Source organism: Lepisma saccharinum, chromosome 9 (genome assembly GCF_977018435.1).
Source record: "Lepisma saccharinum chromosome 9, izLepSacc3.1, whole genome shotgun sequence".
Classification (NCBI taxonomy): domain Eukaryota; kingdom Metazoa; phylum Arthropoda; class Insecta; order Zygentoma; family Lepismatidae; genus Lepisma; species Lepisma saccharinum.
In genome coordinates this window covers 72,807,121-72,819,248 of record NC_139237.1, presented here as the reverse complement: position 1 = coordinate 72,819,248, position 12,128 = coordinate 72,807,121, and the positions used below count along the sequence as shown (strand labels likewise).

The following is a 12,128-nucleotide window of genomic DNA, read 5'->3' as shown; positions in this document are numbered from 1 at the left end:
TAGTTGTAACGTCGCCGCCTTGTAATGAAGGGAATCCCGGGTTCGAAGGGAATCCCGGGTTGGAGACACACAGAGGTTCGGATTCCACTCTAAACTGTAGGTTCAGCCCCGATTAGCCTTATTTGTGCATAAAGTGGACTTAAAACAACTCAAAAGCAACAAATTGTATGGGCCTAATCAACATATCTGATATCCTATAAAATCAATTTTACAAAATAGCTAGTATGCTGCGCAAGAAAACAGTCGTTAATATTCTTAAATTTTTCGAAATAAAAATAGAACCGTTGTTGTATACACGTAGATAAAAAAAACTGAGTAAATAATGACAAAATAGTCCTGATGCAGCAATTTTCTTCGATCTTGTCGCTAGGAACTCGAGAATTTCTCAGAATTTAATATTCTGCTTTATTACCCGCTTAGAAGAATTTAATTATCTTTCAATATATGAAATTCATATTTAACTGCCCGTCATCTCCATTTCTTTACGATTGATGCCACATTTACCAACGTTTTTATGCAGTAATCGTTTCTGGAAAGGGGGGAGGGGGTGTAGGTAACCAATGGACAATGCATGGCAGAATAGGTTTAGCGGAAGTATTCACGTAGAATATGACCGGCCAAAGTCGTAAAAGGACATTTACGTCCTATTCTGAGCTCTGTAGTTCAGGTCCACGTCACCCGTGACGTGGAATTTTTAATTCTCAATTTTTTATTACTTTTACTGGGAACGGCACCTTATGCATATTGAGCTAATGCACATTCTGTTGCCGTATTTCCGGTTTAAGAAACGACCTTTTTTAATAGCTCTTCAACTGAAGTTTATGAAGGAAGAATGGACACGGAGAACGGTATCGTGAGAAACACACATTTCAGCATCGCACAGACCCCATTTTCGATTCTAAATAGATTTTCAATAACTTTAGTCCTTGTTTTTTTTTTTTTTTTTACTTTTTGAATTTGATTTTCGTTATGTAGTGTCGCTTTGTTCCACTTTTAGCCATTTGCGACGTTGAGTGATACGATGAACTTGAAGGGATACTCACAAGGAACACCCATAGTCAGGCCGGGATTCGAACCGGAACCTCTGGCGTGTGATGAAACCCAGCGACTCCCTGATTACAGGGTAAGAGCCTTACCCAGTTCGTTCAAAACTCGCAAACCATATATAACCTAAATAGCTTATCCGTGTCAACTAATTTTGTAAATCTACTGCATTCCATCAGAACACGCGATATAAATAGCGTTTGGTGCATGAAAATCGAACGATGAAACGTGAACCCTGCATTTAGGTTCAAAATGAGCATTATCATTCCGCAATCGTAATTAAAAATAGATCCAAGAATGCGAGGCCTCCACGGTCAAAGATTGAGATTATTCCTCTGCTCCGTTGGTCATTGACCTGCGCTCATTACGGGAATGCTCATCGAGACAGAAAATGCTTTGCCAGCTCTTTGCCTCTGCTAACATCATTTACAAAGCCACTTGATTGTGTCACCGGCGAGGGTTGTTAACCTCCCTCCCAGTCATCAGCCCTGGTGGATTATTAGTAGTCTTTTCCAGAGTCCTTAGTGCATTACTATTACTTTTATTGGCATTGAGGACCATTAAAAAGGATTACCGTAACATAGTAACACATAATTTAATCATCAGGGAACGAATTTATATATAAATTAATATCTTCACGTGATGCCAAAATCACTGTTATTTTGTATTATGCTTGCACATTTTATTTTCCATATTTTTACATATCCGTTCATATGTATTCTGTTCATTTTGTATTTTGCTTATCTTGTCAGGCTTGTGAGCATAAATGGGAACGAAGCAGCCGATGCTGCCGCCAAGTCTGCTGATGCAGTCGGTGGCGTTCTCGTCCACCTGCTGCCAGCTAGCGACCTGCAGAATGTGTTTCGTTGTTGCCTTCTTGACACTTGGCAGGCCGAGTGGGATGCGGAGACGGGGAACAAGCTTCACGCTATTAGGTCCACCACAGGTGCATGGCATTCCTCGTCCCGTCCCTCTCGTCGAGAAGAAGTTATTCTTACTAGACTACGTATTGGACACAGTCGCCTAACGCATGGTCACTTGCTGCAAGGGCTGGACCCTCCGATATGTCGTGTTTGTAACGTTCTTTTAAGTGTTCGGCATATTCTTATTGAATGTGCCGGCTTTGCTATCCTCAGGCAGACTTTTGATCTTCCCAGCTGTTGATCATCCCTGTTGAGTGATGACAACAGTGTTTTATAGAACGTTTTTAGATTTTTGCGAAGTTCTGGTCTCTTCCACCGTCTGTGAGGAAGCTTTTTATGAATTCTGACTTTTCAGTGTGTTGTGCTTGTTTTGTGCAGGTCTTTTTACAACCTTGTACTTTTAATTTTTACACCCCTCATTTTCATTTCTCAGTCAGAATTTTAGATAAGGGGATATTTCCCCGTATACATAGAAGGGTGCAAAATGGGTTTAAGTACCGACACACCCAAAACTTTTAATTCATTCATTCATTGTCAGGCTTTCGCGATGAAACGTGTTTCATATTTTAAATATACTCCCATTGCTTCGTGCGCTATTGGACAGTTTGTGAATATATACCTGTAGAGGGACAATAGGAGGATTTTCACGTTTCAGCACTGAAAAGAAAGTTGGGTTATCCATTGTTTGGTTGATAGATTGATTGACTTGCTTTATTTTACTTCGCTTCTTGTGTCACTTTTGGCTAATTTGCGAAGATGGTGAGTGATGCTATGATGAAATTGATGAATGGACACTCAGAAACATCAATACCCAGGCCAGGATTCGAACCCGGGACCCCTGGCGTTGTAGCGCAATGTGCTAACTACTCCGCTACTGGGGCTGGCTCCATTGTTTGGTAACAGAAGATAAGGCACATTTTGTATTTGAATATTGCATTAAATTTTGATTGAAATAACAAATTATACATATTGAACACTCTTGTAAACCCGTTCTCTTGAAATCATAATATTCACAAGTTTGTTCATGTGTCTCGGTCAAACCTATTAATTTCTTGCGATTTGTTCTGCACCACACAGCGAACAAAACACGACAATCATATTTTCAGTAGTTTACATTATACAGGGCGATCACAAATTTCTGAACTTATTTCAGTGATTTATTGTAAAAATGTTTGGTTTAGTTTCACATATCGACGAAAATTGTTTTATAGGAATAACACGGAACTTATTTAACAGTAAATTTTTTTCTAACGAAACTCACCAAAAGTGAAATAAATTACCAAAAATTTGATTGTGTAGTGAACGTAGAGGTGAACGAACCTCGGGATTGGACAAGGTATGCTCACCATCGTAAAATCATATTCGGCGCTTTCACTGTAGCGGGGGGGGGGGGATTGAGCACGAGAGTAGTTGCAATATTAGAGAACACGTTGACGTTGCCCGTTGTTGCATGTTAATGAACAGTCTCCTTGGCATTTAAGAGTTCTCGTGCAATTAGCAATTCAATCAACGACCCTTGCGAATGCTTTGGGTTCGTGAGAAGAATTGAGAACACGGAAGTGGAAGATCTGTTCCCCGATCAGCTGAGAGTCTCGCGAGACGTTCTGGTCACGAATATTATCCGGAACTGGTATAATGTGTTCCGTTTATACCAAAGCCGTGGTAGTTTCCGACGTGAACCCTTCCCTTTCGCGTAGGCTGTTGCGTCACTGGGGTAAGGAACCGTGTGCTTGGTCACTTACGGGGTTGCCTTCTCTTCGCGTCACAGCAGGCGCTCGAATCAGCCAATCGGACGAGCATATTCTTGATATCTGGCCGCGTTCTTATGTTATTGGAGGCCGGGAATAGTTCTGGCCGGACTTTATTTATTACCAGTTTCCTTCTGGTCGGTACCGAGGAAAGGGAACACTCCTGTATGCCATCGGTTCTTAACCTGTGGTTCGCGTACCTCCAGGGGATCTGCGATGGCTTGAAACATTTCGAGCTGCCATGCTCGTCACAAAAGTTCGATGAAGTATAGTACTTATCAAATAAAGCGATTTATATGTTAAATATGTTCTACGGACACCTAAAAAAACACATTATTTTATCATTTTTATCAAGAGATCTTTCAATGCTAAACTTCTTAGGAATATAATTATAGAACCCACCTTTCCAGGTCAACAAGATGCCAACACAAATTTATGAATATTTGGACAGAATATGAGTGGTATAATACTCAAGGGGCCTACTGTATTATGTACCTGGACGATATATTTTTAAAATCGATGGGAAATAATGATTTTCCAACTTGTCTCAAGTAAAATGAAAAATTGAAACGACCACTGTCGTAGGTATTTTTAAATTATGCATTGTGTGTTAGGTACGTAATGGAACATTTCGCTAAGAAGATATGCAAAGTATGGTCCGCGAACTGCCCCCCCCCCCCCGATTAACGTCAGAACCTTATTTGTGATTACATAAGCGTGACTATTTGAGTCTAAGTCCACTTTATGCACAAGAAGGCTAATCGGAACTGGGCCTACAGTTTTAAAGTGGGATCCGAACCACTATGTGCCTTTACCTGGTGTTGTGGCTATTTGTTTTAAAAATATATTTCTTGTTGACAAATAATTGAAGGTACAGCTGCAAAATCATGTAGCAATTTGAGCCGAGAGATTTCTGTTATTTTGATATTATTTACAATGTAGGTATTAAATAAACACATGCCTACAGTAAACCTGTTCTTTAACAGTAATACTTAGAGTATTTTAAAAATGAGGCTATTATTTTTCGTCGTTAGAGTCGTAAATAAAAACATGGTCATGTTTTTTATTGAAGGGAGATTGAAAGTAAGAGGACGAAACGCGCGGCCATGAAATGCCCTGGTGCCACATATTGGAAAAGCAAAGCGAGAGCGCGACGAAAGTAGCTGGTTCCCTCGCACTGTGTGGCAACGTCGCCACTGAGTGTAGTACAGCAATAAAGCCAACACGTTTGTTCAACCTATATGGCGGAGACTTGAGGGGATATCAAGGAGCTATTCCATAAAAGGTGGGCTGCAGCAATGGTGAAAGAGTCGAGGCAAATGCGGGATGGTCACGCTTTTGTTTCCTCGGTGATTAATCCTAGGCCATATTGATGTAGTGTGCCATTGTAGTTGAATATCGCTACTATATAGCGACGAAGCCTTCAAAGACGAATCGTTAGTACGTTGACGTTGCATCATTCGACCTTGAAATGTTAATTGTTTCCGATTTGATCGGCTGTAATTAATGTTTTCGCAAATTTGAGGATAGGAATGCTTAGACAATGCCATTTCTCATCAAACGCCACCAAACTACTGCCTCTACATGGACTCACTAAGGAGAAAATTGCCGAATATATTTTTTGGCGCCGGGAAAGTGTATTTGGCTATTTTCTCCGTAGTGATTCAACTACTCTCGCATGTTACGTGGTGTCTGGTCTCCAAAAAGTAGATGAAATTACAGTGTGTCAGTAAATCAAATATCGGAATAAACAATGCTCACAGCCAGTTTTGTCAAATTGCATTTGCACCTTAAATGGAACTAAAAATGAGTGAAGGGCGGCTAGCTTTTTGAAGGCTCTATAGACTGTCTACTAAGATAATGTTAGGTATCCGGGGGGGGGGGGGGCTGCTATTACCAGTACCTGCCGCTACAATCCATATTTAGCAGCGTACACAGCGAATTCCGTAATATGTACTGTAACTGTTAAAAACCTTTTATAACGCTAATTTATTCTTAGTTGTTGAACGTCACATCATCCACGGCGCTAGTAAAAAAATCACACTGTAAGTCACCCGTCTGACATACATGATCCTTTCTTCGTAAGCTCGCAGCTCTGAACGAGTATCATGTCATGAATAACACTACGAATTTATCGACAGTATAATACTAAAAGAGCTAGAATTTTGAGTTGAAGCTCCTCGGGGCATTTGAAAATTTTTGGAGCCAAATAGATGCAAATATGTGCAAAGGAACCATATCTGGCTCCAAAATAGCTACATTAGCAACACTGCACATCTCGTTCAGCACCCAATCAACCCGGTTCTTTCGCCATATCTGCCAGTTGGGTGGCATTAGTTAAGAAATAAAATCAACTTTTGGGTGTCTGGGTGATAGAATTAAATTATCTTTTTTTGGGCCGAATTGCTTTATTTTGCTTCGCATTTTGTGCCAATTTTGGCTAATTTCCGAAGATGGGAATGAGTGATGATATAATTAAATTGATGAATGGACATTCAACAAACACCATGCCCAGTCCGGGATTTGAACCCGGGACCCTTGGCATCGTAGCGTGGTGTGCTACCCACTCCGCCACGGGAGCCGGCTTTTTGTGGCCGAGATTCAGCTAATGCCGCACGTTGTGATCTCGTCATAGCGCCTTTCAATATTCCAGCAGGGTGTTAATGACCTTTGTGTTCATTACGTTGCAGCCGACATTACAAGGTTAATGTAAAGTCAAGTAAATGCACGGAAGTATTGTTACATTCCTTCCTTTGATACGGCCGACTTCCTGTAAAGTAGCGTAAAGGTATGAGGTTAAAGAACTTTTGCGCAGAGACCTAATTATACGAGGGGTGCTCGGATTTTACGAGAATCTAATTCCCTCTCGTGTAGAAACGTGGCGCCATCTGTTGAAAAGTTGCGTGTTATATTTCTCGAAAGCAATAGAAGAAAATAATTAACGATATGCATGCAGAAACAGTGCGGAAATTCATTGAGGAATGAAAAAATGTATGGCATAACTTCTTCCCCCCCAATAAAACCAAAATTTTAATTTACAGTAATTATATTTTAGTACAATAATAAATAAAATATTTTAATCTTCATAAAAACATGAGCTTTTTATGCAATAACATTGTGTGAAGGCTGGCTATGGAGATGTGAAAGTATTTTAATGAAATCCCAGTTTAACTTTTAAAATGCAATTTTATCGATAGCCTGTAATTAAATTGGTCAATTTTTGGGATATATTCGTCAGTTACGTCGATAATTTTGTTCTTTGGACTAGTTTCCATCCCTGGATTTCTACGTAAGGCTAAAATGTGTGGTTCTCGTATAAGTATGTGGTCTGTATTCAGGTCTTTGGTCTCCCCGATGGCATAGGGTGACGCCGTCACCTCGTAGTCAAGAGGTTCCGGGATCGATCCCCGGTGGAGGCACCTTGTACAGGACTGTAGGTGCAGTCCCGATTATCCTTTAATAAAACTATCTTCGGGTCGCCCTTACTTGTCGCGTAGTATTTGGTAGGTGGGACAGGTACTTCAAAGGAGGGTTGTTAAAGGTACAGGAACCAATAAATTCTAATGGGTTCTATTGGGTTACGCTGTAGGACCGTGACCTTTGTTGTCGCACAATTTAAATTCGGTACAAGCTGTGTATTGTTTCATTGAAAAATGTTCCTGGACCGTAGTTAAATTGATCCGGACACACACACAGTTATTTACATTAACCCCCTTTCGGTAGTCAGTGAAACTCGTTTTACTGTCTTGTGTATATCGTTGATCAAGTTTTCAACAGAAGTTTATGTCGAGAGTTGCAGTAACATTAAAATAAAGGAAATATCACTATTTCAAGCGTTTTTTTCTGTTTTTTTTTTTTCACTTACGTAAGTTATCGGTTCCATTTGTGCGTTACGCGCGTGTATCAGTTGCTCGCATATATTTTTTTCTTTATCTTTTGCGGTGGAGGTCACTATTTGTTCCCATTACTCCTTATCTTATCGCTTCTGCCAGTTTCCTTTCCAAACTTTCTACGGCATTGTACCCTTGCACAAGTCAGGTTCGGTTGGCAACTGAATGGTGGTCATCGTTCTGGAGAAAATGATCCTGTGCTTACATCTGCACAGTTTTTGCTCGGGCAAGTCTCGGAAGGAACTCATAAGAAGGGAGAGGCACACAGTGGTTCGGATCCCACTTGAAACTGTATGCCCAGTCCCGATTGGCCGTTCTGTGCATAATGTGGAGGGGAAGGGGCGCTCGGTGCATTGCGCATGATGCTATCGGATATTTTTTCTAACAACAAGTTCTGACAAGTGTTAGTTTCATTCTATACAGTTACGCATCAATGCAATCAGTTGGTCAGATTCAACATCTCGCCACCTGAGGTAAGAGTCCCGTCGTTATCTTTGCGCCGAAATTCACGGTTTCGGCATGAGTGTTCTTTCTCACTCATGAAAACGTAATCTTCGCACATCCTCATCGTCGTGATGAACCAGTAGTGGCAGAAAATGGACGCTAGACAACGAAAATACAAATATATAAGAAGAAAACATTTTAAGGGTGGGTAGAAGCAGTTAATGAGAGAACGTAACTTAATTAAAGAGCCAGGCGCACAAAGAAAAAAGAGGCTATCCCGGGTTCGAATCCTGGCTTGGGCATGGACGTTTGTGATGTCTATTCATCAATTTCATCATATCATCACTCATCCCCATCTTCGCAAATTAGACACAAGTAGCGAAGTAAAATAAATCCAATCAAGTAAAGAAGCTACAGCAGGCTCGTAGCCAGAATTTTATTTAGGAGGGGGGGAGAAGCACTAAAAATGAATTTCTTAGTATTTCTACAACTTATTATACAATCTGTTTTAATCCTGCTAATGAAGTAAAATGAATCACCTCTGTTCACTATTTAAATTAGATATTTGGAGGATTTCGGATGGGGCCCCTAATCCCCCGAGCCCTTCCCCTGGCTACGTGCCTGAGCTACACAGAGATAGAATGAATGAATGAGTAAATTTTTGGATGCGTCGGCACATATGGCGATTTTGCACCCTTCAAAGTATACGATGCTTTGTAATTTGTTGTGTAGCCCAGGGTTGTTAAACGTTCAGGAACCCATAGATTCTAATGGGTTTTATTGGGTTCCGCACAGTGCCGTAAATAACACCCCTCCCCCCTCCCCGGGAGCGGGGGACAGTAAGAATTATAAATTAAGAAAGACCGGTAGTTCACAAAAGTTTTCCTTTCGGCGTTAAAATATATTTTCAACCAAACACATTTTATTTCTATGCCCTTACAACTGCAAACAGAAGTCATTGATTACGTCACCGAAGGGCAGACGACAGGCAAGAAAATACTTTTTCTACCGTGCTTTAGAGATTGTAGTAAATCAAGTAATCAGTAGATTTCAGTGTATCAAACAAATCTGAGAAAGCTTCACCTTTGTAAGCCTCACCAGCTTAACGGAACACCCAGACAGTTAGTAGAATCTGCAATTTTCTGGGAGAAATATGAAGAAATGTATCTTGCACTGTAGCTACAGACATCGTTTGTTTTATAATAATAATAATAAAAAACTAACATCAGCGAAGTTCCAGAATTCCTGTTGATAGAAAACAAAATTCTGGCTAGTAGCATTCCTGACGTATGCACTGCTTATACTGTATGCTGTATTTGACCATACCTGTGACGTCATCATCAACTGAAAGGTCGTTTTCGAAGCTAAAATTGAACAAAAATTACTTGAACAGCACAATGACAAAAGTGAGATTGAGTGGATTGGCGTTGTTTAGTATGGAAAGCGATCGGGCTCGAAAACTGTACTTGACCAAACTAGCAAGAGAATTTGCTTCCATCAAAAAAAAAACTCCGAGGTCTGGTAATGGGCTATTAACAATATAGTAATTTTTCTAGTAACAGTGAATTTTCATATGTAATTATAATGTATACTTTTCTAGTTTGTTTGTTGTCTTAACCTTTCGTACCAGTTTTTATATTAATTCAAATTACATGTATGTATTTTCATATTTTTATGTACCTAATATAAATGTAGGCGTGAATTAATATTTTAGAAAGGAAAGCTTTTCTTTTTTTAAAAAAAAAAAAAAGTAGGGGCGTGCAACTGAAAGTTGAGGGGACGCAGAACGTGTTAGTTACGCTACTGTTTCCGCAACAGAATCTGAACCGTTTTTTTCTCACAATTACATTTAAATTGATCCGGAAAGAAGGTTCCTGGTAAACAGGTTCGTGGGCAGATAAAAAGGTTCTTTACGGTCCAGAACCCATTTACTCTTGCTGATTTTCTCTCCTGGACTGGAATTGGATTTCTTTAAAATTCCTGGACCTGCAACAACCCTGGTGTAGCCTATGCCCTGTGCAGGTCCCTTTACAGCCTTGCGCATTTAACCTTTCTTAAGGGGCTCTTAACGTTAAGGTAGGATTTTATAGAGAGAAGAAAGGGAAATAAAACAGAAGGTTAATAGAAAGTGGATGCAAGTTAAAACATAAAGAGTGTTAAGAGATTCTAAGCCACGGGAAAGAAGAATGAAGCTAGGTAAAGAAAAACAGAATGGATACAACTAAAACGGAGGTGGGGGAAAGTCAATATTTCCTTGCACACTTCCCCTTTTAGCCCACCCTGTTGGAGCCCGTGAAGGTGTTCCTTTTCTGTTTTTTATGGACCACAAGAACCTTTTACGCCCACCACGCACTAGCCGTATACACAATACCCGAGACACGTAAATATCAAGCGAGGCGTGTGTTCCACAATGGCAAAGAAGCTGCTATCGTCAGCTGATCAGAGCGCACAAACGTCGTGGCGAACAACAGCGAATGGATTGGGACTGATTGTAGTCATGCGAGACCCCCGCTTCCCGCGCCATTAGATGTAAGCACGTGGCGACCTGCACGGAATCTATTTTTAGTCCTTGTCTACCGGAGGATCGATCTCTTTCTATGTATTTGTCTGCCTTAGTCACGCATCCGGGGGAAAGTAAATAACGAATGGTATTTCGAAACAGGGGGGGGGGGGTTTCCGGTATTTCTATGCGTGCATGAAACATCATGTTGATTCTTTTTTATTCTAATTACTCCACTGGGAGGTGTCGATCGTTATCGGTTGGCGAGGCGCTGCGTTACATTTGCGTTTAATCAATGTAGGTAATTACTGTCGGGGATGTCAAACAAGGTTACTATCGATGTTTTAATGCAACACCGCCATTAATGCGAGTCTCGAAACTACCTTTTAAAAATCGAAGTGAGCACCACATTTCCATGCGTGACCCGATGCGAGCTCGCTACCGAAGGTTCCAGATTCGGGTCCCGCCACTGAGCTGGAAATCTTTCAAGACCTGGAATAGTCAGGGAAATTGGATGAGTTTTTATGAGTTATGATTTAAGAAACACATTTTTCTCCAACAAGCTTTTTTATTGTAGCTATTTCGTGTATTTTTGTATTCATTTATTTTCAAAAATATTGAGCCGACCTCCGCGGCGGAATGGTTAGCACTACGACACCAGGGATTCCTAGTTCGAATCCCGGCGTGGACATGGGTGTTCTTTGTGACTTTCCTTCGTCATATCGTCACTCATTCTCATGTCCCTTCCTGAAATGGTGCAAAATGCACGGGGAACTTTACTTATATTATTGCATTTATTATAATTTAGACTTCGTAATCGTGAGTGGGCCGAATAGAATGGTGCTGCATAGACTTTGCGGTTTCAGAACTGCATCACGGTCGTCTAGTGGCTAGTTTTCGTAAAATGCTGTTTGCAGAACAGTTTAGTTCCCAGAAGTATGTGAACCGCAATATGACAAACGAAAGCCCGTTATAATCAGCACGTTGTTCCGTCTACCTGAACTTTGCAAGCAGCCATGACCTCTACACGTCACCGTAAGCATTTTGTCAAGCAAGTTTATGCATTGGCATTATTTGTTAAAAAAAATGAAAGAAAATCATAACAGGAACTAAGCAAGATACTTTTTCCTGCGGCCACTCAGCGGTGTCAAAAATAATGGCAACTTGAACTTGCCAAGCCGATATCTCGTAAAGCATTCGGGCGCTGTCTGTGTAGATATATTTATATAGAAAATTGCGTTACGGCGCCACGAAACTATCACAAAATATAGGGTTTTCCACTGGCCCCAAAAACCCTTTAAAATTTAGAGAAATCGACCAATGACTAAAAGAGAAAAAAGTTTGGGAACTTTAGAATAATCTAGGAATATTAATATGGTTGCTGTATTTGCAGTGAATACCATAATTCGATACTATGGATCTTTCTATATTATATATAACAAACTATATTTGAAGAAATAACTTCATAAATATGCTGGAGACAGCAGAATTTTCAGTTTTAAAAATGCTGTAAGTGTAGTTATAAAATTAAAACATTAACGAATTGTGTGGAAATTTGTTTAAACATTCTGGAAAAGTC

At 40.3% G+C, this 12,128-nt stretch overlaps 1 protein-coding gene across 5 annotated transcripts in view; it reads left to right on the top strand.

Moving 5' to 3' along the window:
* The window catches only part of SERCA (ATPase sarcoplasmic/endoplasmic reticulum Ca2+ transporting SERCA), a 125,174-nt gene that overhangs the window by 36,716 nt on the left and 76,330 nt on the right, over window positions 1-12,128 (top strand). The window lies entirely within an intron of this gene.